The sequence below is a fragment of the Pantherophis guttatus genome, chromosome 2, assembly GCF_059756535.1.
Source record: "Pantherophis guttatus breed Tessera chromosome 2, ASM5975653v1, whole genome shotgun sequence".
NCBI lineage: Eukaryota > Metazoa > Chordata > Lepidosauria > Squamata > Colubridae > Pantherophis > Pantherophis guttatus.
In genome coordinates, this window is record NC_142064.1 from 243,055,211 (window position 1) to 243,081,640 (window position 26,430).

General features: G+C 39.6%; 1 protein-coding gene across 4 annotated transcripts in view; it reads left to right on the forward strand.

Moving 5' to 3' along the window:
* PRICKLE2 (prickle planar cell polarity protein 2) overlaps window positions 1–26,430 on the forward strand; it is a 362,678-nt gene that overhangs the window by 205,052 nt on the left and 131,196 nt on the right. Inside the window, exon 1 of one of the 4 annotated variants that reach the window (XM_034440647.3) lies at window positions 3,632–4,245. The exons of 1 other annotated variant lie outside the window; for it this stretch is intronic. The gene's annotated coding sequence lies outside the window, so the exon portion shown is untranslated. 2 more of the 4 variants (XM_034440646.3, XM_087887994.1) reach the window with 2 other exon arrangements.

A 26,430-nucleotide genomic window follows, 5' to 3' on the forward strand; every position in this document is an offset into this window, starting at 1 on the left:
TGGCTTCCAGCAAGCAAAGTAGATGGGAGAAAGTTGGATTCATTTAACAACCACGATTCACTAAATAACTGCAGTGTTTTAACAGTCATAGCAAAAAAAAAAAAAAAAAGGGCATAAAAAGACTCACTTAGCTACCACTGTGGCTTTTCAACAGAAATGCTGGTCCCAATTATGATTGTAAGTTAAGGACTACCTGTATAGCAATAGTACTGATATACTGCTTCATAGTATTTTTACAGCCCTCTCTAAGCAGTTTACAGAGTCAGCCTATTGCCCCCAACAATCTTGGTCCCCATTTTACCCACCTCGGAAGGATGGAAGACTGAGTCAACCTTGACCTGGTGAGATTTGAACTGCCAGCAGTCAGCAGAATTAGCCTGCAGTACTGCATTCTATAGTATTGGTCAATTGCTTGTTTGATATAAAATTGAACCTCCTAAAAAAAGATGATCCATTGGGGAGTACTTTCTGATTCTCAGTTATCTCTGAATGCTCTAGTGGTGGTGATGATGGCAGGAGGTCGATGAACATCATGCACCTGTTCCTGAGCTGATTGACCTTAACATTTTTTGTCTTATAGTGAGGCTTGAATACTGAAATAGGTTCTACATAGGATTAATTCTGAGGGATGTCTAGAAGCTTCGTATCTATGGAGATTCTCAGTCATCCAGGTCATGGTTGTCCCAAAAGTGCTTTCTTCAAGAGGCAGCTGGACTTTCTGGTTTTTCTTTGAAGACATTTTGCTTCTCATCCAAGATGAGCTGGAAGAGCTGAAGAAGCAAAACTTCTTCAAAGAAAACGTCTTCAAAGAAAAACCAGAAAGTCCAGTTGCCTCCTGAAAAAAGCAATCTTTGACACAGGGGTGTCAAACTCAATTTCATTGAGGGCTGCATCAGGGTTGTGTTTGACCTTGGGGGGCTGGGTGGGCGTGCGACAGCCTCCTGCAACCCCTCTGCCGGCGAAAACAGAGCTCGGAGAAGGGGTTGCGTGCGGCCCTTGTGAACTTTTTCCAGCTGCGATGACCTCCTGCAACCCTCTGCCAGCACAAATGGAGCTCGGGGGGTGGGGGGCTGCATGTGGCCCTCCTGAGTTCCGTTTTCACTGGCATAAGCACCGTGGGCTGGTCCTTCACTTTTTCCAGGACGGCTCCGTGGGCCAGATCTAAGCACCCCGCAGGCCAGATCCAGGCCCCGGGCCTTGTGACACTAGAAGCTTCAGTTGGTATAAAATACAACTGCCAGGCTTTTTTTTTTTTTTTTTAAAAATTGATTTATATGCTGCCCTCCTCCGGAGACTCAGGGCGGCTTACAATGTGCTCAGCAATAGCCTTCATCCTTTTGTATATTTATACAAAGTCAGTTTATTGCCCCCACAAACTGGGTCCTCAATTTACCTACCTTAGAAAGGATGGAAGGCTGAGTCAACCTTGAGCCTTGGCGAGATTCGAACCTGCAGTAATTGCAGGCAGCTGGTCTTAATAACCAGCTTAATAACAGGGTGCCTTAGACCACTGTACTACCAAGACTCTATTGACTAATGCATGATAAAGGAAGACTTGCATTGTTGGCCATCCTGTATTGGTTGCCAGTTGCATTTAGGTTGCTATTTAAATTATTGGTTTTTTACTTCCAAAGGTCTTAAGCAGCTTGTGGTTTATGTACACATGGAACTGGCTATTTTAGAATGAGCCTGTTTAGACATTATGATCAGCAGTAGAGCTCTCTTAAAGACACCTTCACCCTGATAGGAGAGGTCTTTCTCCTGTGCAGCTCCCAAGTACTGGTACCAGTATGTGCTCCCTGGGATTTGCAGCCAGTCCCCAATTTTTCTGTTCTGGAAAAGAACTACGATCTTCCTCCATCACAAAACTTTCTTCCATCTGAATTAAGTGGTAGTGACTTTTAATCAGTTTTATTTTAGTTTAAACTTGAAAAAAAAAGGTTGTTAAACTTTGAGTGGCCTTTGGATTTCAAAAAGCAGGCATTAATAATGAGGATTAATGTGGCAAATATCAAGCTGTAGTAAACTACATCATATGTTCTAATTTGGAAGGCAGCATCAGAGATCTCCCCAGGAGCGTTATAGAAATTTGGGTTGATAAGATGTGCATTCATTAAATCAGGCTCTTTTCTAAAAGAGCCTGCAGCATTTTTCATCTTTGCTCAAGTCTTGCGGGAATTCAGTGCCTCCTTTTTTTTTCTCCGTATAGAGAGAATCACTACCAAAAAGAAGGCCAGTGTTCAAGACTTCTATTTACCTGTTGTCCCTACCTGCAAGACACTGAATTAATAATAGCCACTTAATAAAAACACTGACCACATTTGCACAGAATGCTTAAAGTGAATTAGCCTATTTTCTGGGCTCATGCAAAACATTGAATCATAAATTAGCCCAATAGGCACAATCTACCCAAGACTCTTAAGCACAAAAATAAAATTGTATTTCAAGTGAATGCAGATACAGGTAGTTAAAGGCGTTTTGCAAATGCGTGCGTGCATAGGAAAAGCGCACGGATGCAAAGGCACCCAGTCCAACCACAGTTTTGTATGATGCTGAATCCTTGTACCTTTCTAACCCCGAAATCTAAAACCCTGCAGGGCTGGAGAGCACGATGTTTGAAGGATAGTCTCCCTCCATAGGGACTGCCAAGAATCCCGAGACAACAACTGTCAACAACTGCCCTTCTGACCACAACCTGCTTTGCAAAGGGCAACTAATTGGCAAATGAGGGACTGACCGGTCCCGTCCTTTGGGCTGTAGAAGCTCAACCAGCTCTCCTAATTGATGTGCATCCTAGCTGTCTCTCTCTCTCTCTCTCTCTCTCTCTCTCTCCCTCCCTTCCCCATTCTTTGACCAAAGGTTTTATATATATACACACACAGAGTGTATGTATATGTGTGTGCGCGCATATATATCTATATACCGGTATGTATGTGTGTGTTGTCGTAGGTTTTTGTGTGTATATTTTTCTTCAGCCGAGTATTTTCCTACGTAAACCAAGTTTCTCAACTTGCAGCCATAGCTCAGTGAAATCACGTAGGATTTTGTTTACGTAGGAAAATACCCGGCTGAAGAAAAATATACATACATACATACATGTGTGTGTGTGTGTGCGCGCGCGTATATATATCTATATATTGGTATGTATGTGTGTATGTGTATGTATGTATATATATATATGTGTGTGTATGTGTATGTATGCATTATATACACACATGTGTGTATATCTATATCTATATATCTATACACACACGTATATGTATATGTATGTATATACACATACATATACATACATGTGTGTATGTATATGTGTGTGTGTATACACACGTCTGTGTGTATATATCTATATATATGTGTTTTTCTTCTAGCCAGGTTTTCCCTACGTAGCCAAGGTTTTGGCATCTACTGAGCTGGAGCTACAAAAAAACCTTGGCTACGTAGGGAAAACCTGGCTAGAAGAAAAACACACATAAACCCTACGAAGAAGTAAGAAAATCTATATATATCTATACACACATACACACACATAGACACACGTGTGTGTGTGTGTGTGTGTGTGTGTGTGTGTGTGTGTGTCTTCTCTCCCTCCAGTTTTACCTTCACTGCTTTCCCCCCCTTTCCGCTGCCTCCCCGACCAACGCGGAGGTGGGGAAAGCGTGAAGGGCCGGCGGAGAGGATCGGGCGTTAACACAGACCGGGGGGGGGGGGAAGAAAAAAAAAAAAGGACAACCTTGCATGATTTGCATGTCAATATAAACCCGAGGCGCTTGGCCAGCCAATTCGCCGAACTGCCCGAACGGGCTTTTTTGACTTGCTGACATCACGCGGGCTCATTAGCATGCAGGCGAGGCGAGCTCTGCATCGGCGAGGCTTCTGAGCCCCGGCGCGCGAGCAGCACAGAGTCCGTCCGTCCGCCTGCCTGGCCGCCCGCAGCCCGCGAGCCCACCCCGGGCCCCTTTTTTTGGAGGAGGCTGCTCGAGCCGCTCCGATTCGGCGAGGGAGGGAGGGAGGGGCTCCACATTGGACCCAGCCTCGCTGGCTGCCTTGGCTCGGGCGGTCATTCGCTATAATCCAAACCGGACTGCTTGGGATCGCTGGAGGAGGCAGCCGACTTGTAGGAAAAGCAGGAGCGGAGCGGCCGAGAGAGAGAGAGAAATCCCAACCCCAGCTCGGATCCCGGGGAAAAACGATGCTGGGCTCTGGAGCCGAGGCGCGGGCTCCCTCGCCTCCACCGCCCCGCTGACGGTAGATTTTTTTCCCCCCCTTCCAAGCCACCCTATGCTTTCGGGGTGTGTGTGTATGTGTGTTTTTAATGTGCGTGCATGCCTGCCTCCCTAGAGGCTTTTTTTTTTTTTTTTGACAAGCCTGCTGTTGTTGCTCATTTGGAGAAAATCTCCCGCTAGCGAATCCGAGCCTTCTTGCAAGAACAGAGAGAAGGAGAGAGATTTCTGAGAGAGAGAGAGAGAGAGAGAGGGACGAGATACTTAATAAGGCTGCGCTTTTTTTCTGGGGCTTTGCGAGCAAGTCCACCCCTCCCCCCGAAGAAAAGTAAAAGTCCGTTTGAAGAAAAAAAGAAAGTCATCATCATCATCATCATCATTTTAAAAAAAAGACAAGAGAAAGGAAATAATTCGTGGGATTGTAGAGAGAGAGAAAAAAAAAAACATCCTGACGTCGGGAGTTTGGAGCGACCCGGGAAAACAGGTAAAGGGGGATTGCTGCCGTTTTCGGGGAGTTCGGTTTCTGGAGGTTGGGGAAGCTTCGCGGTCGTTAGAATAGGACCGAGTCACGTGACAAGCTGGGGTTTTTAACTTCTCCGACGGACCGGTCCTTGATTCGGAAGAGCGCGGTCCGTTTCGGAAGAGAGCCTTCGGATTCGCCGCGGTCGAGGATGGCCGCTGAAAGCAGCGGGGCGAGGCACTGCTGAGGTATCTTTTCATCGCTTTACCAGCGCCAGCTCGGCTGTTGAGACCCTTGAGTGGCAAACCAAGAGTTTTCGTAGGACGAGCAAGGGTTGTTTATTATTATTATTATTATTTATTATTATTATTTATTTATTATTATTATTATTATTATTATTATTATTATTATTATTATTATTATTATTATTATTATTATTTTGCGAAGTGCGTGGCAGGGTGCCCAACGTGCAGAAATACCCCTTATAGCAGCTTTCCTCCCTCTCGGGATATGCTAGGCTGGACTGGGCTAGCTGTACTGACTGGCATTTGCCATCCTTCATCCCTGGAGGCACCAGGTTGGAAAAGATTCGGTTACCTGTTTGTGGGTGAGACCGTGGGTGTATGTGGGTGTGTTCTGGTTTCATCTAATCTGTTCACTTTTAATTTCCTGAAAGAGTCCCTCCTCGGAAATGTTAGTGATTTTAGAGTCACTCATGTAGTGATTTTATATTTATACAGCTAAGTAACCAGCCCTGTGGCGGTTGGTAGTGATGGGTGATCCTTTTCCTGAATGGTCAGCTATGTTCGCTAGAGTCATTGAATCTTAGGGAGTTGTCTCCCCCCCCCCAGTGGTTTGTTTGTCCTGCTTTTTCTCCCTTGGATCAGTTTACCCAGACTGGTTCTTGGGAGTGTATTGGAAATCAACTCCCATGGTTTGAATTCTGGAAGGTGTGAAGATGCCAATTAGCCTAGCTTGAAAAGTGCTCCTTCCTAGTACTTGTCTTGTGGTAGTAGCGTCATTGGTTGTTTTTTTTTTTTTAATCCAGTTGTTCCTTGTTAGTGGTCTGTCTTGAACTTATTCTGCTCTTTTTTTTTTAATGATATTTCACATTCCGTGGAGCAGTGCCCGGAGGAGAGAGAATCAGGATATCTCATGCCAAGAGTTAAATGGGTGATCAGAGATAGTTGTGTAGCTTTTCCACTGAGGGAGAAAAGTCTGTGCATGTTTTATCTGATTGTTGAAGGATGCTTTTCCATTATCTTCTTGTCATGAGCTTGGGGCAAATCAACAGAGTAATTTCCATTTGCTCCAGGTGATGTGCGAGCTGTATCAAAACTATTATTCCCCTGAATATATATTCATAACCCTGTTCATCATAAGGGATAGCACATTTTCAAATAAGTAACTATACTTAAAAGACTCTGAAGCTTTTTGGTATTCCTGAGCAGGAACCCTCACAAACAATTATATCTTATGTTAATCTTAAGTATCCGGAAGGTTTAAATGCACAATCTTCCACTATCTTGCACATGAAGACTGTTAACTTGTTGTGAGGTTTTAAAAGCAAGAATAGCTCTGAGGCTGTGGGAGGCAGCAGGGGGTGGGGGGGTGGGGGGGTCGGTCATTGCAAAACAATTTCCGAGAAGAATTGCCAGAGCAAACATTCGGAATGGAATGTCTAAGACAGTAAAACAGTTTGGGGGAAGAGAAGTAATACTGGGAACAATTGCAGGGTGATAGGAAAGGCATCTGATGTTAAAGGTAAAGGTTCCCCTCGCACATATGTGCTACCCGTTCCTGACTCTAGGGGGCAGTGTTCTAAAAGCTTTTCTATAGTTTGTCATCGTTCTAATGCAATATGGCTTCCAAACAAGAGTTTTGTGTCCAGTTCTAATTCAAGAATCTCTCTCATCTCGTTCTCTGAAGTGCCAAGCATAGGTGACGGGGCACTGGGAATCTCGTTGATTTGGGGACCCGAAATCTGCTGCTTGCGCCAGGGTAGTCCAGTGAGATACCACTGCTGTTTTGTGCAATTGTTGAACTCCCAACTTGCTTTCCTTCCCCCACTTTTAAAGCTTTTTTTTTTTTTTCAGCCCCAGTTCTTTTCCTCAGCAGCATATTTAGCTATGCATTAGCTTTGAAAATGTTAAGTGTCTGCATGTTAGACATGTAGATGGACTCCAGTTAGGTTTAAAACAAAACAGGAATCTGGAAGATGAATCATTCTTTCATGGGAAAGGCAAATGGTTCTGTTTATTTAGCGACAACGGACTTTATTGAGTTGGAATGCTATCTTGCTGAATCGGAAAGTAGGTTTGAAAAATGTGCAACTTCCCCTACCCCCGCCAGGATTTTAAACCTTTCAGAGCACACTCATGCTACACAAATTGCTGTGGAAATAAGGTATATCCAAAGGTCTATTTCTCCCTAAGTTTCCTTCCTCCCCCCCCCCACCCGCCGCCAATTCTGCTTCCCTGCTAAAAAAAAAAAGTGTGCTTAAATGCTAGCATCTGCTCAGGGCACATGGTGGTGTGGTTTGCATTGCTGGTAGATCTATGACAGCTCCTGCGAAGTTGCTTGAGGTTCCGTTTTACAACCCTCCCATATGAATTTTTTTTTTAACAGTGCCTGCCTTGCAAAGCCCAGCCTTTGGGACTTTTGGGACAAACCTGGCATAAGATTATGAGAACAGTTAAAAGGAAGATATATAGAATCATGGTTAGATAGATAGATAGATAGATAGATAGATAGATAGATAGATAGGAAGACTGGCAAATAGATATTGTTCTCCAGTGCATAAGAGATAGTTCCCCTTTGTGCTGAAGAGCTATGCTAACTTCACACCCAACTTCATTGGTGGGAACGCTTCATAAGTTTGCAATGTTTAAGGCGTCTCGTTTAAAGGGTGTCCTCTTGAAACTTGGAGAGCAGGCTGAGCGATCTCCCACCACATCTGTCATGTCGCTCAGCTTTCACCGTCGCCACCATTTGCCAAAGTTACCCTTGCATGTAGGCACAAGAAACAAAAATACAGGGTTGGGTTGGAGAGCATCATTAAGATGCCTTTTGTTTTACGAGATGCAGCCGTGGTTGCAGTGGAAACAGGCTCTGTTATGACACTGCTTTTGAAGCTGTCTGGCAGAGACCTGCTAAGTAGGACATTCCTTCCTGTTCCCAGCTGTGAACCCAATCAGACCCTCATTTCCCAACAGCAGTAGTGCTTTCCAGCCTCCCCCCTTCTCTCCTGCCCCCACACAATTTTCAAATTATAACTGCAGAGGATACTGCTTTCAAATCTTGCTATCTCTGACTCAAGACCAAATGTAAAGGAATTTAACTAGACATTTTCTGGCTTTCACATGTGATTTGGAGAAAAGCTTTCAGTGCTACAGCCAAAGTCTTATTGTTTCCTTGGTCCCTGGACAATTGGCTCTACTGTAAAAAATGTGAAGGAATTAAACTGAGATAACCATCAGGATTATAGGGAATGCAACAAAAAAGGAAAGCACTAAGTAATCATGTCTAGTCCAATTGAGGTCCATTGTATGGAAAAGAACTCTACATTTTGTTCTGATGATTTTGGCTCATAAGGTCAAAATGCATTTGTTTATTTAATAATAAATATCTTAGCTAGAGTCATGGAATATAACCTATGTATCAGATATTTTGAATTTCAGCTTCCTTAGACTCCAGTCAGTAATTCCATTGGCCAAGGACAAGGGTTGGCAACCTTAAACACTCAAAGAGACATTTGGACCCATTTCCCACAGAAAAGAAAACGCCGGGAGCCACAAAACCCTTTTGATATCTAAAATGAAGATAACACTGCATCTATTGTTTTTTACCTTTATGCTATGTATAAAAAAAGTTATTTATCCATGGTTGGTTTACTGGGGGTCAAAAAGCTCAATAAATTGTGTGCTGGCAGGTGTCGCACATTGGCGGTTGTGACACATATTTTGAGTGACGGAGCTGCAGCAGAGGGATAAAGGAGCCACATGTGGCTCCAGAGCCACGGGTTGCTGACCCGTGGCCAAGGATCATGGGTATTAAAATCCTAAATGGGGATCTGCAGCTTGCTTACGTTTGCCGTATAGCAATGCCTATACATGTAAGATCAAGATGTCCTTGAATTCTGAACAGTATTTTTTTTGGCAACAATGTGGAATTGGCTTTCAAGTGTCCATATATAACAGCAGGTAAAATTCATTACAAATTGTGCATTTTCTCAGAAGGAAGATCTCTGTTTCTGAAGTCTGGAAAATGAAAGAGGTTCTCTTTAGTTAACTTAATACAATATTAGAAGCAAAAAAAATTTCCCTCTACAGTCTCCCTTTATTGGGGATAATATTAAACTCCAGGTCATCTGCCATTCCAGTTAATATGGCATAAAAATAATTCATTGACACAGAACTATAGCCAAAATAGAGACATTTGACAGGACTTCAGCAGCTAGTGTTAATTGGGTTTGGGAAAGCCACGTCAGTGAGAGACAGGTTGAAATCTTGTAGGAAGATAATTGGATGCTGTTGGACCACTCATGTTTCCTTAGGATGAGCTTCTTCCTATGATAGTAAAATGGGCAAATCTAGGATTAATGCCTTCTGAAGGTCATTTATTTAAGTTACCTCTACTATCCTAACTAGTATTCATACAGCCAAGAATTAGCAGTAAAAGAGTCAGAATAAAAAAAATTATAACAAGAGAGAAAAGGCAAATTGCAAATTATAGTAGCAGCCAAAGACAGCGTAAGTCAGAACACTTTTTAATGCATTTTTAAGCAATGAATAATAGTTACAGGTTGAAAACCTAACCTGGGCAATAATTTTAAAAATGTCAGATCTCTCATTTCCCTTCACTATATATAACACCGTAGCCTGGGCAATCAACTATAGAATTGGGCCTGTGATCTTTGCGATTAGGTGAGCAAATTTTTCTTTCATGAAACAGAGATGTACATAAACGATGGCAGTGCTTCTGATAAATGCTGTGAGATGTAGCTGGCCCCTAAAATATATAACCCTTTTCTTCAAACTGTTTCTTAGGCTCTTTCTACTCTCTCATCACTATCTGCAAATCTATTTGAAGCTGACCTTGTTTGGCAGCAAACCTTTTGGGGCAATGCACAATTTTGAAAGCAACTTGCAGGTGTCATCTGGCTTGCTTTCTCACAAAACAACAATTATGGGGAGTGCAGTTTTTAGCAACAAACTGATTAGATAGTTCTGGCTTCCTCCTTTACTCTGGCAGATTTGATTACCTTGTTCTGCACGCACTCACAGACACACACACACACACACACACACACACACGCATGCACGCATACACATGTGTACACAAAAATAAAAACACATTTATATGTTAATATACATAACTCCTTCAAATTTGATTACCTTGTTCTGCACGCGCACACACACACATTTATATGTTAACATACATAAGTGTGTGTGTGTGTGTATCTAAAATAAAGAAGGGAATAATTATAAAGGAGTTGGAACCTAGCAAGAAAAGTATAGCATGATGCATCTATAATCAATATATCCACTAAAAATAGATTTTCTAAAAGTTGGTCATTTAACAGTGAAATAATCTTAAGTATGTATAAACTACCTTTTATTCTATGAGATACTATTTTACTATTGCCAGTTGCCATATAATTTTAGACCAGCTTTTAATTGCATATCAGTTTTTTATCTTTCCAAGAATAAGTTATAATGCTCTCTCTCAACCCAACCCATCTCACCAGGTCATTGTTGTGAAAAAAATAGGAGGGGAGAGGTGTGTTAGATATGCTCGCTGTCTTGAGTTATTTGTAAAAATAATAAAGGCAGGAAACAAATAATAAACAAACAAATAAATAAATACCAGGCTGCAATAAAAAAGGTCTAATAGATTTTCATTTGGACCTTCAAGCAGTGATTTAAAAAAAGAGTCCCATCTGAGGTACATAATGATTACATTTAATTATACTCCATTCTTGAAAGGTTATTTTCCACAATGTTTGAATAGCTGAACACTGCCACCAAAGATGATAGTGAATTTCTTCTTGTATACACTTTGTTCACCCACATTTCTTAAGTTACTGAACTATGTATCTGATTAAGCATAATAGAGGTTAAATGCCATCTGTGTGCAACCTTTAATTATTTTCTCTTTGGCTGAAACTGATTTTGTAGGTTTAGCATGCCAGATTAAAACCCATTTAGCTCTCCCAGTGTGGGAATATAAATCCTTTTCTGAGATTGCTGTGACTCCCTTGATAGTATATTTGCAGACATGTGAAAAAAGTCAGTACTTCCCCTTTGAGTTCTATGATTTTATATATCAGAACATAGTAAAAATCATATGGTCCTCACAATTCTTAAAAGGAGGTAACAACAATGCATGATATAAACATGTGGCATACACCATGTCATCATTTATTTTGCAAAAAGAAAGCCAAAATGGAGAAGCCATCTATGAAAAACTAAGTACATTTTATGATTCCATCAGGTGGCTTGTAGAACCACCTTTAGCAGGAATAACTTGATTAGATTAACAGAGTTGGAAGGGAACTTGTAGGTCATTTAGTCCAACCCCCACCCACCCTCGCCCAAGCAGGGGACTGTATACCATTTCTGACAAATGGCAGTAAAAATCTCTTCTTGAAGCTCCCTCAACTTCTGAAGGCAAGCTGTTCCATTGGTTGATTGATCTTGAAGTAATTATTTTCTGTATGACTTTATCAGTCTCTCACATCATAGTGGAGTAAGAGAAGCCTCTTTACCATGTTTAGTTTTCTCCATTTTGGCTTTCTTTTTTCTAAAATAAATAACAATATGGTATAATATATCATGTGCTATTGTTCATCTGAGGTTGTATTTACCTACTTTTAAGAATTGCTAAGGACCAGATGGTTTTTACTATACATGTAAAACCATAGAACTGAAGGAGGGTTCTCTTACTTTTTCATATGACTTTATGTGTAGACCATACCAACTCAACTATAGTAGAGATCAACCTTTCATAGTTTTCAGTTGCAAGTCAGTCAGTATCCATTGTTCAATTTCTGTTGAAGATCTACATCAGGAGTGTTAAATTCTTGGCCCGTGGGCCAAATGCATCATGCGCTGGCCACGCCCACTCATTTTAGCGAAGGGAGAAAAAGTAACAATACATCATGTGATGACAACATGACGACACGAGTTTGACACCCCTGACCTACATAGTCACTTGGCTGAAATGGAGAACCATAGAAATAAAATAAAATAATAGAAGTAAAGAAATTCCGTTTTCAATGTTGCAGTGAAATGAACCAGCTTGTAAAACATTTTGCTTGATGTTAATTAACTACTGAAATGCTTCCACTACTGAAATGCTTCCATGTTGTAGGTTTACGGTTGTTTTACAGTTCTTGGAATTATGTCAGTTTACTATTCCCCAGTCCTTAAACTGAGGATACCGTATTTATTTGCATGAAAAGCCTAAAATGTGATTGAGGACAGACATTTCAAGAGTCTGCTATTTCTATATGTAATCATGTTTTACTGGGATCATCTTGGGAAAAGATTATGTGTTGTGTGTTTTGATATGTGCACGATGTGACTTGCATACTTGGGTCATGTGATGCAAAATGTCACAAGTATGTCCTTGGCAGAGTGATGTCATGGAACTAGGCAGACATCATGTTGACACTGTTATAGCTTTTTGAGGATGTCTCTAACATCCTGCCATTTGGATCTAAATAGTGGTTTAACTTGAAATTATTCTAATTCTTATTCTATTTTGGATCAGATTTTTGCCTGCATGGCTGAATACTTTCAAGAAATGTTCCTAACCCTTTAAGTTTATCTTTCAAGTTTTTTAAAAAGCATTATCTTTATTGCATTTCCAACAAAATGCTGTTCAGACAGTCCTTTTCCATATAAACATAATGGAGTCCAATAAATTTCAAATTTTTTTGTTTTATAAATCATAATTTGAGGTCCATTAACACTCTAGCTATAAAACTTAAGATATTCTTCCATTGTCTAGACAATATAGGAACCTCTAATTTATTATCCCACACACTTCTCAACATCAGCTTTTCAAATTGATTTATTGATATCTATAAAAACTAATAGTAGGTTTTTAAAGTTTTAAGGTTGTTCTAGTTAGTATCTCAGGGATGTCAGAAGCTGAAAATGCTGCTTGTCCAAACAATATTGTTAACAAATGTATTTGTAAGTGTAATCATTTTATTACATCTGTTAGATGATAACATTTTTATTTCTGACTAATCTTTAAGACTTTGCTTAGTCAGCAGTTTGCTTTTTCATGGGTTATCCAACAAAATAAGAACAAGATATTTAATTGGAACAGAAGGGAGTTTTATTAATCCCTGTGAGTTTTGAATTATTGCGTCCAAAAAAGATTCTGTAGAGTTGCTTGCTTTAAATAATCCAATCATTAATAAGGGAAAATTGTTTGTAGAATAAATATTCAGCAAGTGGAAAACTTTCTCCAGTCTACAAATCAGATCCTTTTGCTCTTCTACTGGTAAGATTCCAGATTTCAGACTTTCTGGGGGGTAAGTCTTTCTTTTAAAAAGTCATTAAATGAAGTTGGAGATTTCACATTGGTTTAATTGCATTAATAGATACAGCTGATTTTTTTATGTCAGTTGAGGCTGAAAGTATTAGACAGATATTCCAATCACAAATACTAGCTGGACTAAATTGGAAAAAAAGATGAAATGTACCTCAGTTTTGTGAACATGGTTGAAAGGCTAAAAATATTAAAAGAATCCTTGTCTCTTATACTTACAGAGCCTTTAGTCTTAATCAAATCAGCGTAAAGGCATTTGTATCTCAGAGATCATCCAACAATTATTGCTTATATCATTAAATGCATTTCTTCAACTTCAGCTGATTATTGTAAATAGTGTCAAAGCTCTTCATCTCCTGTGGAGCTGTGATTTACTGCCACCTAAGCAAATAAGGTCCCAATAAACATCATACCTCTCCTTATTCATAGTGAAATATTTAAGCATATTTCCCCAATGAATGAGAATTGAAATCTTTCTGATCTGAACTCTCTTGATCAGATCAAAAGTACCAAGAGCCTTGGTACTACAGTGGTTTAAAGCACCCTGTTATTAACACAGCTGCCTGCAATTTACTGCTGGTTCGAATCTCTCCAAGGCTCAAGGTTGACTCAGCCTTCCATCCTTTCTAAGGTAGGTTAAATGAGGACCCAGTTTGTGGGGGCAATAAGCTGACTTTGTATAAATATACAAAAGTATGAAGGCTATTGCTGAATGCACTGTAAGCCGCCCTGAGTCTCCGGAGAAGGGCGGCATATAAATCAAATTAAAAAAAAAAAAAAAAAGAGGTCCAGTTTCTTGCTCATAAGCTCAAAATGTTAAAGATGTAATTGCCACTGTTAATAATCATCACTAAACTTGTAACATTATCATGTATGTATGTGTGTATACACACACACACACACGAATACTATAAAAATAAATACATATTTATTATTTATTTATTTATTATTGCGATTTATATGCCGCCTTTCTCCCTAGGGACTCAAGGCGGCTTACAAAATGACAAATTCCAATACAAATCACAATGAAATAAAATTAAAATCAGCAACCCTATTAAAAACAGTTTAAAATTATAACAGTGTATCCCCAAACGGATCAGTTGAGTTGACGAAAGAGCTATGTCTTCAGCTCGCGACGGAAGGAAAGAAGGTCGGGGGCTATCCTGAGCTCGGTGGGCAATCCATTCCAGAGAGTCGGGGCTCCCACAGAGAACACCCTCCTCCTGGGGGCGGTCAGCCGACATTGTTTGGCCGACGACACCCTGAGGAGGCTGACTCTGTGAGAGCGCACAGGACGGTGGGAGAGCAGCTGGAGATGGTCCTGCAAGTATCCCGGGCCTACACCATGAAGGGCTTTATAGGTGAGCACCAGCACCTTGAAATGTATCCGGAGCGCCACCGGCAGCCAGTGCAGCTCACGCAGGAGAGATGTTACACAGGAATATCTAGACGCCCCCGTAACTACCCGCGCGGCTGCGTTCTGGACTAGCTGGAGCCTCCGGACGCATCCCAAGGGCAGCCTGTATGAAATACAGGTACAAACTAAATAACCTACTTGCAGATGCTAGACAAATCTGCAATAATCTTTTGGCTGGCTTTATTTGGCTAGCACACAGAGCCTAGATAACATGTCAGGAATAACAGAAATATATGAAAATCCTCTGAAAGTCCAGAAAATAAGATAAATATGGCAACATATCTCTCTATAAAAAATGTAGTAGTCTGAACAATCATATCTCCTGGATGGTTTAATTGGTTTTCCTGCACAACTGCAGAGGGTTAGCCCAGATCAGAGTTTTTAAACTTTTTCAGGCCTTTTTTAAATTTTTTTTTAAAAAGGAACCCTTGATTGAGAGTCAAAGCTCTGATAATAGAAAATTGGCTGTATTTGAGTGAGCTTACTTTTCCCTCCTTAGTGTCTCTCAGGAACCATGGGATTCTACAGAGCAGGGTTGGTAAAAGCCTTAGATCATTTTTGTGTATCCTTCCAAGTCTAGAATTCAACGTTTATGTGATTCACTATGAGAGAACAGGGCCAACTGTCTCAGCAGCTCCAGAGCCTCAAGGAAAAATGCATTCATTAAAAGGCAAATTATTAAATCTGCCATCTAAGGAAACAGATGGCAGGACGTCAAAGATGCTCAGGAAAATGCTTTCCAGTTGGGCAGAAATAAAACAGTATGACAATAGGATAATTCAAGGCAGAGTTACAGGTTCCTATATTTTAAAGTTTGGTTTTATTTTTTTTACTTAATTCATTTCTGATTCTTTACAGCCAAACAATCCAGCACTGTTGCTGTTTGTGGAAGTTTTGGGTCAAGACAATTTGACATAAGTGTTCCTAGAATGGCCTTCATCCAATTCAACTGGAAATTATCAGAGGAGCCAGCCCTGGTGCAGATATTTAACCTTAACCAGAAGTAAGGCATGGCCATCCTAATTCTTCCTTCAGTGTTGAGGAATTCAATGTCAGAGCAAAAAGCTGTACTGGAAAGATATCTGGGAGTTTGAAAGAGGTCTCTGAAATGTTAAAATGCAATGCACTCTAGATGGGGCTGCCCTTGAAAAGTATCCAGAAGCTCCGCAATTGTTTTTATTGGGTATAATCTCAGACTGTACAGCTGTAGAGACTAAATTGATATTGAATCTAATAACAGCAGCAAGATTGTTGATAGCGCAACACTAGAAGAAGGACTCTTTGCCTACTATTGATGTCTGGATACTGAAAGTGGCCAATCTAGCTGAAATGGCTAAAATTTCAGCATACTTGAAGGACTATAACCAAGAAAGATACATACTGGAATGGAGAAAATGGATTGATTATATTCAAAATAAGTATCAGACTAAAAAATACCAAATAGCTTATGAGTGAATGTTTAACTCTAGTAGTATTATATCCTTGAAGTATTATATTATCTATGGTGGGGTTAAGTATTTTTTTTAAGGGGGATATTAACTAAAGGATAGTTAAGCAATTTAGTTTATTGTTAATTGTTAATTGAAATACCTTGTGTTTTGCTCTGGGAAGTGGGGAGGAGGGGGGGTTGGGGGGAAAAGGGGTGGGGGAAAACTGTTGTTTTTGTAAAACTTTTCAATTAAAAAAAAAAAGAGGGAAAAGTATCCAGAAGCTTTAATTGATTCCAAATGCAGCAGCCCACATGGTTTTGTGCAAGTCTAGATTTGTACATGTGTCACCTGTCTTGTTGGAACTGCATTGCTTGGTCCAATTCAAGGTGCTAGTTGTCAACTTTAAAGCACTACATGGCTTGAGACTAGGTTATTTGCAGGACAGTTTTTCCCCCAGTTACCTGACCCAGGTACCTGACCCACCTGAGCCAGAGAGGCAATGGGAGCAAGAAGAAAAAACTTCTCTGTGGTGGCTCCCTCCCTGAGGAACATCATCCTTGTGGAGATAGGATTAGCCCCCACCTTGATATTCTTTTGAAGACAAGGTTTTGCTAATGGATGTGTGGACCTCAGGATGATATGAAGTCCATCAAATGGTTTGTTTGATTTTTGTTGTCAGGAGAGTGCAGGTTTATTATGTTTTGTATTTAGGGTTTTATTTCTGTAAGCCACCTGGAGTCACGGTGAGTGAGTTGGACAGCCGTATGCATTTTATAGATAAAAATTCAATAAATAAATAATAAATAAAAACAAGCAAAAAAATATTATACTCTCTCAAACCCTAGCCCATTTGTAGCCTTATTTAGATTTTGCAAAGAAGATGAAGTAACAATCTTTCCATAAACAATTTTGATGTAGAAAATTGCCTTACTTCAAGTAGAGATAAAAACTAATTTGTTATTGGGTTCCATTAACATTTTTTCCCAAGTTCCTGATCTTGAGATTCTGAGAAGGGAAAATCTCCCTGTGAGATGTTTCTCAATTAGTCACTTTTCTAAGGCCCAAAGTCTACAAATGTAGGATTTTCAAAAATTGCAGTGTTTAGCATATCCTCATTTGGAGACAAAAAATACTTCAGAGTTTCATTAAGAAGCAATAATTTAGCAATTTGGCAGATGCAGAATGTTTTTGTGCTATCTTTTCTGTATCATCATATTGCCATACCAAAGTTTTATTTCTTAAAAAAGAGATTTTAAAAAATGAAACACTCTCTAGGTAGTTCAATGGCGCAGAAAGTCTCCAAGACAGCAAAAAAATACAATGCGTGCATGAAAAATAGAACTAAAACATCTGTAATATAAACATAAAAAAATAAATAAGGTACAAGCAGAAGATATAATGGTTTTCATGGTCAGCTATAAAAAAGCATTCTAAACAATATTAGAAGTAAAGAGCAGATGATTATTTATTCCATCACCATCTTTACCACACTTCACAATTAATCATTTAACTGGACATGATTCTACATTTTTATTTTCAAAAATATTTCTGGGGTTTATGAGCTCCAAATGTTTTTTTTATTGATGAATACAATAATTTATAATAAATATAAAAACATAAATATTAAGACCATTATTTAATACATGCCAACTTTCCATTTATATAAATAAAAAAACACAAGAAACTTTAAAAAGAAAAAAGTCAGTTAGCCAATAATAGGGCCAAGGAGCCTGAGGGTTGACAAAGAGGTACGTTGAATGAACCCTTGGGTACCTTATTAGTTCTGTGTGGTTTAGACATTAAATTTAGTTACTGCCAACCTAGTAATAAGAAAGGAACATTTTATTGGCAATAAACATAGTTTGCAATACATGTAGATTAAGCCAATCCCCACTGTCTCCAGATAGGGCCGAGAAAAATTCCTGTCTGTAGCCTGGGAAAGCCGCTACCAGTGAAAACAGATAAGTACTCAGCCAGATGGACAAATGGCCTGGTTTAACATAAGCCAGTGTCTTGTGTTTCAGCATCCCATTCAGCAGTTTATTTCCTACGACTTGCAAGTCACAGGAACATACCCCAGTTGGAAAAGTTTGCTTATTCAAAGGGCTTCATGAGTTTTCTGGATTTAATATAACTCTTGGACAGAGTTTCGCGTCTGATGCAGAACAGTTATGAGTTTCTGTATTTCATTTCCATGACAGACCAATGAGGAAGGCCAATCAAGAATTTACAGTTTACATTAGATAGATAATGCATTCTGAGTTTTAAGTGCAGTTCTTTACTTCCAGATGTGCAGGACTTCAGTTCCTGTAATCCCCCAGACTGCATGTACAAATATTAAAAAAACAGGCATTTTTTTCTGGCAGGGTGCATACTCTAAAAAAAATGACAGAAAAGAATAAACAAAGACGAAAGTGGAAGGAGGGAAGTATTTAAATTTTTTTTTTTACATGAATCTTTATTTGCTGTTTTGGAATAGACTTTCAGTAGCAGATCTGCCTGTATTGAGATTAAAAACAGGCCTCCTATTGCGTTTACCTTTTCTGAGTCTTTACCCTTTGGATATACTTATGCCTTCATTTTAGATGAGCAAATTCGAACAAAGGATAATTATAATAATCTTTATAAATCTGTCAAGAGGGCAAGGGCTGCTGCCCCGATTTTGAAACAACTGGACAGCCTCATCTCCATAAGTAGTATAACTATAGGAAACACTTTTTTCCCCAAAAACTGGAACTTTAATGAATCTCCTTTCTTTCAAGTTTCTGGATTTCTAATATGAAATATTGTATAGGTTGTCCTCGATGTATGACCACAGTTGGATCAGAATTTCTGTTGCTAAATGAGGCGATTGTTGAATGAGTTGCGCCTGATTTTTCAATCTTTTTTTTTAACCATGGTTGTTAAGCAAATCACTGCATTTGTTAAGTGAAACATGAGGTTGTTAAGGAAATCCTGCTTCTCCCATTGACTTCACTTATCGGAAACCAGCTGCATTTGGTGATCACATGACCCCAGGATGCTGCAACCATCATAAATATATGCTGGTTGCTAAGTGCCTGAATTTTGATCACATGACAGTAGAGATACTGCGACGGTCATAAATGTGAGGACTGCTCATAAGTCATTTTTTTCAGAGCTGTTTTAACTTCAAACAATCACTAAACAAATGGTTGTAAGCCGAGGACTATCACAGAGAGATGGGCGGCAAATAAATTTAATAAATAAATAAAATATGCTTGCATTACACTATGAATCCATTTTGCATTTATGTATAATCTATTGATTTTTTTTGTTTTGTTTATTCTTCAGTTAGTTCTGGTATCAGTTGATGATGGATTAGTACATACATGTTTATTATTGTGCCTTATAAACTGTATAAACCATTACCATGAGAAAGCGTTTTGGGCTGCAAAAGACATAGCAATAGCACTTAGGCTTATGCACCGCTTCATAGTGTTTTACAGCCGTCTCTAAGCAGTTTACAGAGTCAGCATATTGCCTCCAACAATCTGGATCCTCATTTTACTGACCTCGGAAGGATGGAAGGCTGAGTCAACCTTGAGCCTGGTGAGAATCGAACTGCTGGCAGTGGGCGGAGTTACCACGGTGCCAGCACAGCCATGCTGTATTTCTGTATGCCTATATGACATAGCCCTATTTTCACCCATCACTTCAAGAGAAATGTTATCTCAAGAGATGCTGGTAAATTGGTATATAATTATCGAAACACAGCGGGATTCAGCAGATAAGAATCTGAAGACGCACTTGCATGAAGAAACCAAGCCCGAATAAATTACAAGTCATCCCATGCTGGACCTGGGGCTTTCAGAAGGGAATTTGCTAAGGTCAGCTTGTTTTGGGCTCTTGTGACATTAAATAGTAAAAAGTCTAGTAAGGCAATCCTGTTTGGCAGAATTCAAAATCTTGAGATCAGACTGCTTGGTTGCTGTTTTGGGAGTTCTTGGCACTGTGTGTTCTCCGGGCAGACTGCCACATCCCACAGACTCTCTGGCAGCTGAGCAAGACCCATTCCTGATGCCTCCGATCCTTTCATTCATATCAATCCCTAAAGGAACGACTTTGTGTGTACTGTTTTGTGGCCACCGCATGATACTTGGCCTCAGTCTAGCATGGTAATCCTTTCAAGTAAACACAGGTTCATTAGAATCCAATTCTCCTAGCTGGTTCTGCTATGAATCTTTTATAGCGTCTATTGTGTGCAGAATTACATTTTCTTTATGCAGGTGGCAATTTTCTTGCAACCTTGGCGGCTTTTCTGGATATAACATTATCTTCAAGGGCAGGTTTGTCTGTACAACCTAACTAATGAGTTTTTAATGAATCTTCACAAGTTGTCTAACCCAAGTAGGGTGGTGACATGAAATGTGATTTTTTTTCAGTGATAGTCAGTTTCTCTGGCTTTTTTAAAAAATATGTTTTGGGTGAGGACATTGTTACATGTATTTATGATTATTATGATTCACTTGTTTCTGAAATTTGGCACCTTGAACTATCACTGTTTTACAAAATGAAAACTGAAGTCATGGTACAAAAGATGGAACTTTCTCATCTATAAGATAAATCCAATTACATAGGATTGCCTTGGAGGGGAAAAAAAATAACAAAAAATACAACCGGAACAGCATTTGTCTTTGTACTTTCTCATTTCAGTTCTTTGGATGTGCAGCTCCAAAAATTGTGATTATGACCAGAATAGAAGTTAGATTTGATCTGATCTCATATTAAAGTTAAATGTACAGAAGTTATGATGATGGGTATTTAGTGGGGTGTTTAAAAAGTTTTCCCCTCTTTCCCATTAAACATTTCATGTTGTCAATAACTTTTGAGGTCATTTGCAAGGCTGTTAAAGTGCACATTCCATAGAGCTTTAATTTTCTAGATAGATTTGGCCAGATTTTTATCTATAAGTTAGTAATTCAAACATGAGGTGCTACTCATGTTTGTCTCTTGCTATCACCTACAGATACAGAATGCTTACAAAAAACAAGATACAAAAAAGAAATTCCTCTTCCTAAGAGCTCAGTGGATGAATATATGAGAAACACACAGACTGGCCCAGACTTATTAATTTTTAGAAGGCAAAGTCCTCAGTCGTGGTAAATGCTACAGCTGCTGAAGCTGTAAACAATATTTGGGGGAGCGGGTTTGGGGGGTCAGTTGGGGACAGAAGTAAGTTAGAGGAAAAAGCTGGGAATGTGTCCTTAATCAGAAGATGAATGATAATGATGACCCAACCCCAAAAAGCTTTAGTTTTATAACAGAATAGGAGAACATGTTTGCATAGCACAGCAGTTACTGTCTTTTCTAATAAATTCAGTTATCTCTATCTACCATTAGTGTATGATCCAGATGAATGAGGATCTTTCTCTATTAGTACGTAAACAGTAATCTTCCTTTTCTGTCCCATAACATTGCTTTCATCTTCTCCCCAAACCATGAGTGAGGCAAGTTTAGGATGACCATAGCTGTATTGGGGTTAAACTAGTGGTTTCCCCATAAACCAAGAGTGTTGGACAACTTCTTCCAGGCACATTCAGAGATGAAATTAGAGACCAGCTGTAGATGAGATACTTATGCCGGTGCTTATTGGCAGTTTCAGATTGATGGAAAAGTTCAGGATCACCATCAACCTAACGTGTTGCCATCCTGCTTTATCTCCTCGAACTGCATTGAGCCAACCATCAGAATTTCACATTTCTGCTAGGCTGTTTGGTAGGCTACACTGAGAGTACTTCAGTTCTGTGCTCCTTGCTAGGCTGAAATAGCAAAGCAGTGGAATAATAAGGCATCCACCTTTGCCTTCCTAAAAAAGTATGGAAGTGCCTGGAAGCTGACATTTCCTATCAGAGAAAGAAAGGAAATGATAAGGAGAAAAACCTCTAAGGCAAAGGACTACTAGTGATTCAAATCAAGTTATGACTCCCATCAATTTCTCCATTTTTTTTCAGGTTACTCAATGTGTTATATTGAATGGTCTATAGGAGGAGACACACTGGAAGGAGCCTAGAGAGTTGAAAGGGATGTTCTGCAGCCAGATATGTTCTGTAGATAGTCCTCACAGCTTACAACCGGTTGCTTAACAATTGTTCGAAGTTATAACAGAGTGTTTTCATAACACACTTATAACACACACATAACACCCCTTGCCCTTCCCTCTTCCCCATGACACTGTTCATGATGTTGTGTGAACAGGGCCTGAGTATTTTCATTTGCTTCTCCTGCTTTGAGATTTTCATGGTGTTTGCAAATCTCACTTTTCCTTCGTTTGAGATATTAAGGGACCTGAAGTTACCAAATAGTATTAACCAGATTTAGACATGGAGCATTAGAGCGAAGCTTACCGTTAGAAATCTCTAAATGGGGCAAAAGACGGAAGTGTGATAAAGTGGGCAAGGTGTAGACCCAATGACAGTGTTAAATAAAACGTATTTAAAGGTTGTATTTCTCCAAAGAACAAGGTGGCTGATAATTTGTTAAAAGTTAAGAAGCTATAAAAAGAGAAGTGCTATGTCAATAAATAATTTATCCTCCTAAATAATCAAGAGCTCACTTGGTAATTTTTCACCTTTTCAGCTTTGATGAATTCTTGAACACACAAATCAGACTGAAAAATGCCAAGGCAATTAAGGGAGCTAATTCTCAGTTCAGTCTGACAGCCAATGTCAAACCTTGTCTTTCAACAAGAGCAGGCATTATCTATCTTTAGAAGCATTGCCCATGTCACAAAAGACCTCTTCAGACTATAATGTCAGTTTAGTGCCGTGCTTTTGACTTTTCAAGGTCATCAGACATGTCTTGTGGGCAGATACACCAATTCTAAGTTTGCACAATACATTGAACCATAAACTGTTGAACTACATTTTACCTTTGATTGTTGGGTTTACAGGTAGTCCTCGACTTAACACAGTTTGTTTAATGACTATTTGAAGTTACAACAGCACTGAAAAAAGTGACTTATGGCCATTTTTTTCACACTTATGACAGTTGCAGCATCTCCATAGTCATGTGATCAAAACTCTTGGCAACTGACTGGGACAGTGCAGTGCCCCAGGGTCACTGATCCCCTTTTGCAACCTTTTTATGATCAAAGTCAATGGAAAAGCCAGATTCACTTAACAACCATGTTACTAATTTAACAACTGAAGTGTTTCGCTTAACAACTGTGGCAAGAAAAGTTGTAAAATAGGACAAAAACTCACTTAACAAATTTCTCACTTAGCAACTTAAATTCTGGGCTCAATTGTGGTTGTAAGTTGAGGACTAACCTGTACTCAATTGACATGACTAGCTTGGTGTGAAGGGCAAATTCAGGAATCTCTGTTCATCCAACAAACCTTGACCTATCCATCAATGAGTATTTGTGTTCATGTGACCACAATCAAAGTGCCATAATCTTGACTGGGCCATAGTGCTATAGTTATGAGTGTGGGACCATAATGGAAGGTCCCAGTTCTGAATAAATAAATGGACCTTGAGAAACTTGGTTTAGTAAACAACATCAGAAAGTTTATTTCTATGTTATTGAACCGTGCAAACCTGAGCAAATTTTTAAGCAATTGTATATTTACAAATTCTTAAGTAGCATGTACTGAACAATTAATTACCATTTTAAAAGGGAATAAATTAGCAAGGATTTTTTTAAAAAAAAAAAAAACCAGAATTCAAGGTAAAGCATGTAAAACTACCAAAATACATAAGGAAATGCTGAACACTGATCTTTAGGAGTCCAGATTGCCCTCATCCTTGCCTTCCTTCTGTTTTCAAAATGTGGTTTATTTTGTAGGCTTGGACTCTGCTCTAGCTTTTGTTGACAAACAGAAGCAGATGTAGAACCTTTGCATAGTAGTCTCTGCACACATCTATGCAAATGTTTTATTGAACCTGGCGTTGTGCTAACTTGTCCTTCACTTGTCCTTCTTTGTGCTTTTCATCAGAATTCAAGGAAAGTGCTTGCTGGTGTTATGAGGTCTATTTGCTTTGCTTGGCAGTTTGAGTGAAATAATGTTTCCCTCTGATGTACTTTTATCAAATTTAATCCAAGAGTAATAGGAGATTGAGAAGGAGGGAGCAAAACATTTTATTAGGGAACATAATAACGGCTCCTTTTATAGATAAAAGGGGTTTTTTTTAGCACATAGATGCCTTGGAGAGTACATTCTTTACAACTGAGTTATATCCAGCCATGCCTCTTAAGAATTCAAGACGGTATATATAGAAGGTCTCCCTTCATTTTATCTCCACAACATTAACCCTGGAGATAGAGATGGCCAAGTGAAAGAGACAGAGGCATTGTCCCAAAATTACACAGTCAGTTTCCATGGTTAAGGGTGGGCTTAAATCTGGATCTTCCCAGTTGTAATCCAATGTTTTCATCATTACATCACACTTGTTCTTCCTATGTTTACAGGAAGAGCAAAACCGGAGAAGCTCCATCTTCAGAAGTTTTCCACATGACCCACAATTGTAAGGGAAGGTCCACCTCACTGTCTTGAAGTCTTAGTCCTTGATCTGTCCTTGTCCTCAAACAATTAATACCTAACTCCACCCACTTCTCCCCTACTCCCCCCCCCAAAAAAGCTCTTATCTCCCATGTACAACGGGTGGAGATAAGAATGTTAGGGAAATTGTGATGCACAGTAGCAGCAAATGACCAATCTTGACTAATCTCATTAAAATTAAGTAGGGTTAGTCGTAGAGAATAGTTGGATGGGAGACCACCAGAACATCTCAATAAGAGGAAGTTTTTAAAAAAGACAATCTGGTAGAAGAAAACTACATCGACCTGTTCCTTTAGTCACCAGGAGTTGAGCTTCAAGTGTCTTCTATCTCTTATGCTCTATTTTTAAACCAGATGGCACCCAAAGGAGATGGGTTGCTTCTGAGCAACAACTGTTTCATTTGCTTTAAGAAAAAGAAACAGACTAACCATTAACTCAGTAAATAAGCATTACTGTTGTATAATATATAGCATCCACTAGATGGCAGATTCCTGACCCACACCACATGTTCCCATTATGTGGAGAAAAGTTTGTGCTGCTACAAAAGCTTCCTGCATTTTCCTTTTCGGTAGGTTGCAAATCTGCTCTCTCGCAATTACATAGGCTTCATTGTCCTGATACTTTAGCACTGAAGATCCAACAAACATTTATCTGTTCTTACTCTCAGGTGTGAAAGTGTTGCCAGAATGAGAGGAGGAGGTTGTGTAGGAGAAGATGTGTTTTCCCAATCTTCCCTGTAGTAAAAATATTTAATTTTATTTATGTCTGCTGGGGTTTTCAGCATCTTCCTTCAATACCTGGATTATATTTTTTTTATCATAAGAGCATCCCACCTAATCATAAAGAGCTGCATGATTGGGATGGTACCCTGTCCTGATGGATCCAGTCTGAAGTGGCTATATTTGGATGCCACGGAAGGCACACACAACCAATTCAGAGCAAGAGGGGTGAAACACAAAGACTGACCTTCCACCCTCAAAGCAGAACCATATTACAAAGCTCTGTGGATGGGTTATTTTATTTTTTAAAAAAATGATTAAGAAAATTTAGGCAGCCGCCCAACTGATTCAGGGCAGCTTCCTGAAATAAAACCCTAAAAACAAAACTTTATAAATATACACACACAAACACAAACACACACACAGTGACAATAATCAGGCAAACAACTTGATGTGCTGTGTAGAGCCGAGGTGGTACAGTGGTTAGAGTGCAGCACTGCAGGCTACTTCAGCTGACTACTAGCTGTAGTTCAGCAGTTCAAATCTCACCAGCTCAAGGTTAACTCAGCCTTCCATCCTTCTGAGGTGGGTAAAATGAGGACCCAGATTGTTGGGGGCAATAGGCTGACTCTGTAAACTACTTAGAGAGGGCTGTAAGAGCACTATGAAGGGGTATATAAGTGCTAATGCTATTGCTATTGCTATTAACTGAGGGTCCCTAAGCCTGCTGGCAAAGCCATATCTTCAAGGCCTTTTGAACGAGTACCAAGGTAGAGACATATCTTATCGCTGCAGGGATGGTGTTACATAGGGAGGGGAGCCACTAAGAGAAGGCTCTTCTTAATTGCATTAGATCACGGCTGTTAAATTCACGGGCCGGATGTGTCACACGCTGGCTACGCCCACGGCCGTTTTAGCGAAGGGGACGACATGAGTTTGACACCCCTGCATTAAATGGACCTGCTTATTGGGCGAGTGGGGGGACACACACATACCATAGAATCCCTGCTTCCCACCTCTGATGGGCTGGGTAGATGCAACTACGAAAAGTTATGCTGCAAATAACTTGGCCCAAAGCCATTTAGAGCTTTAAG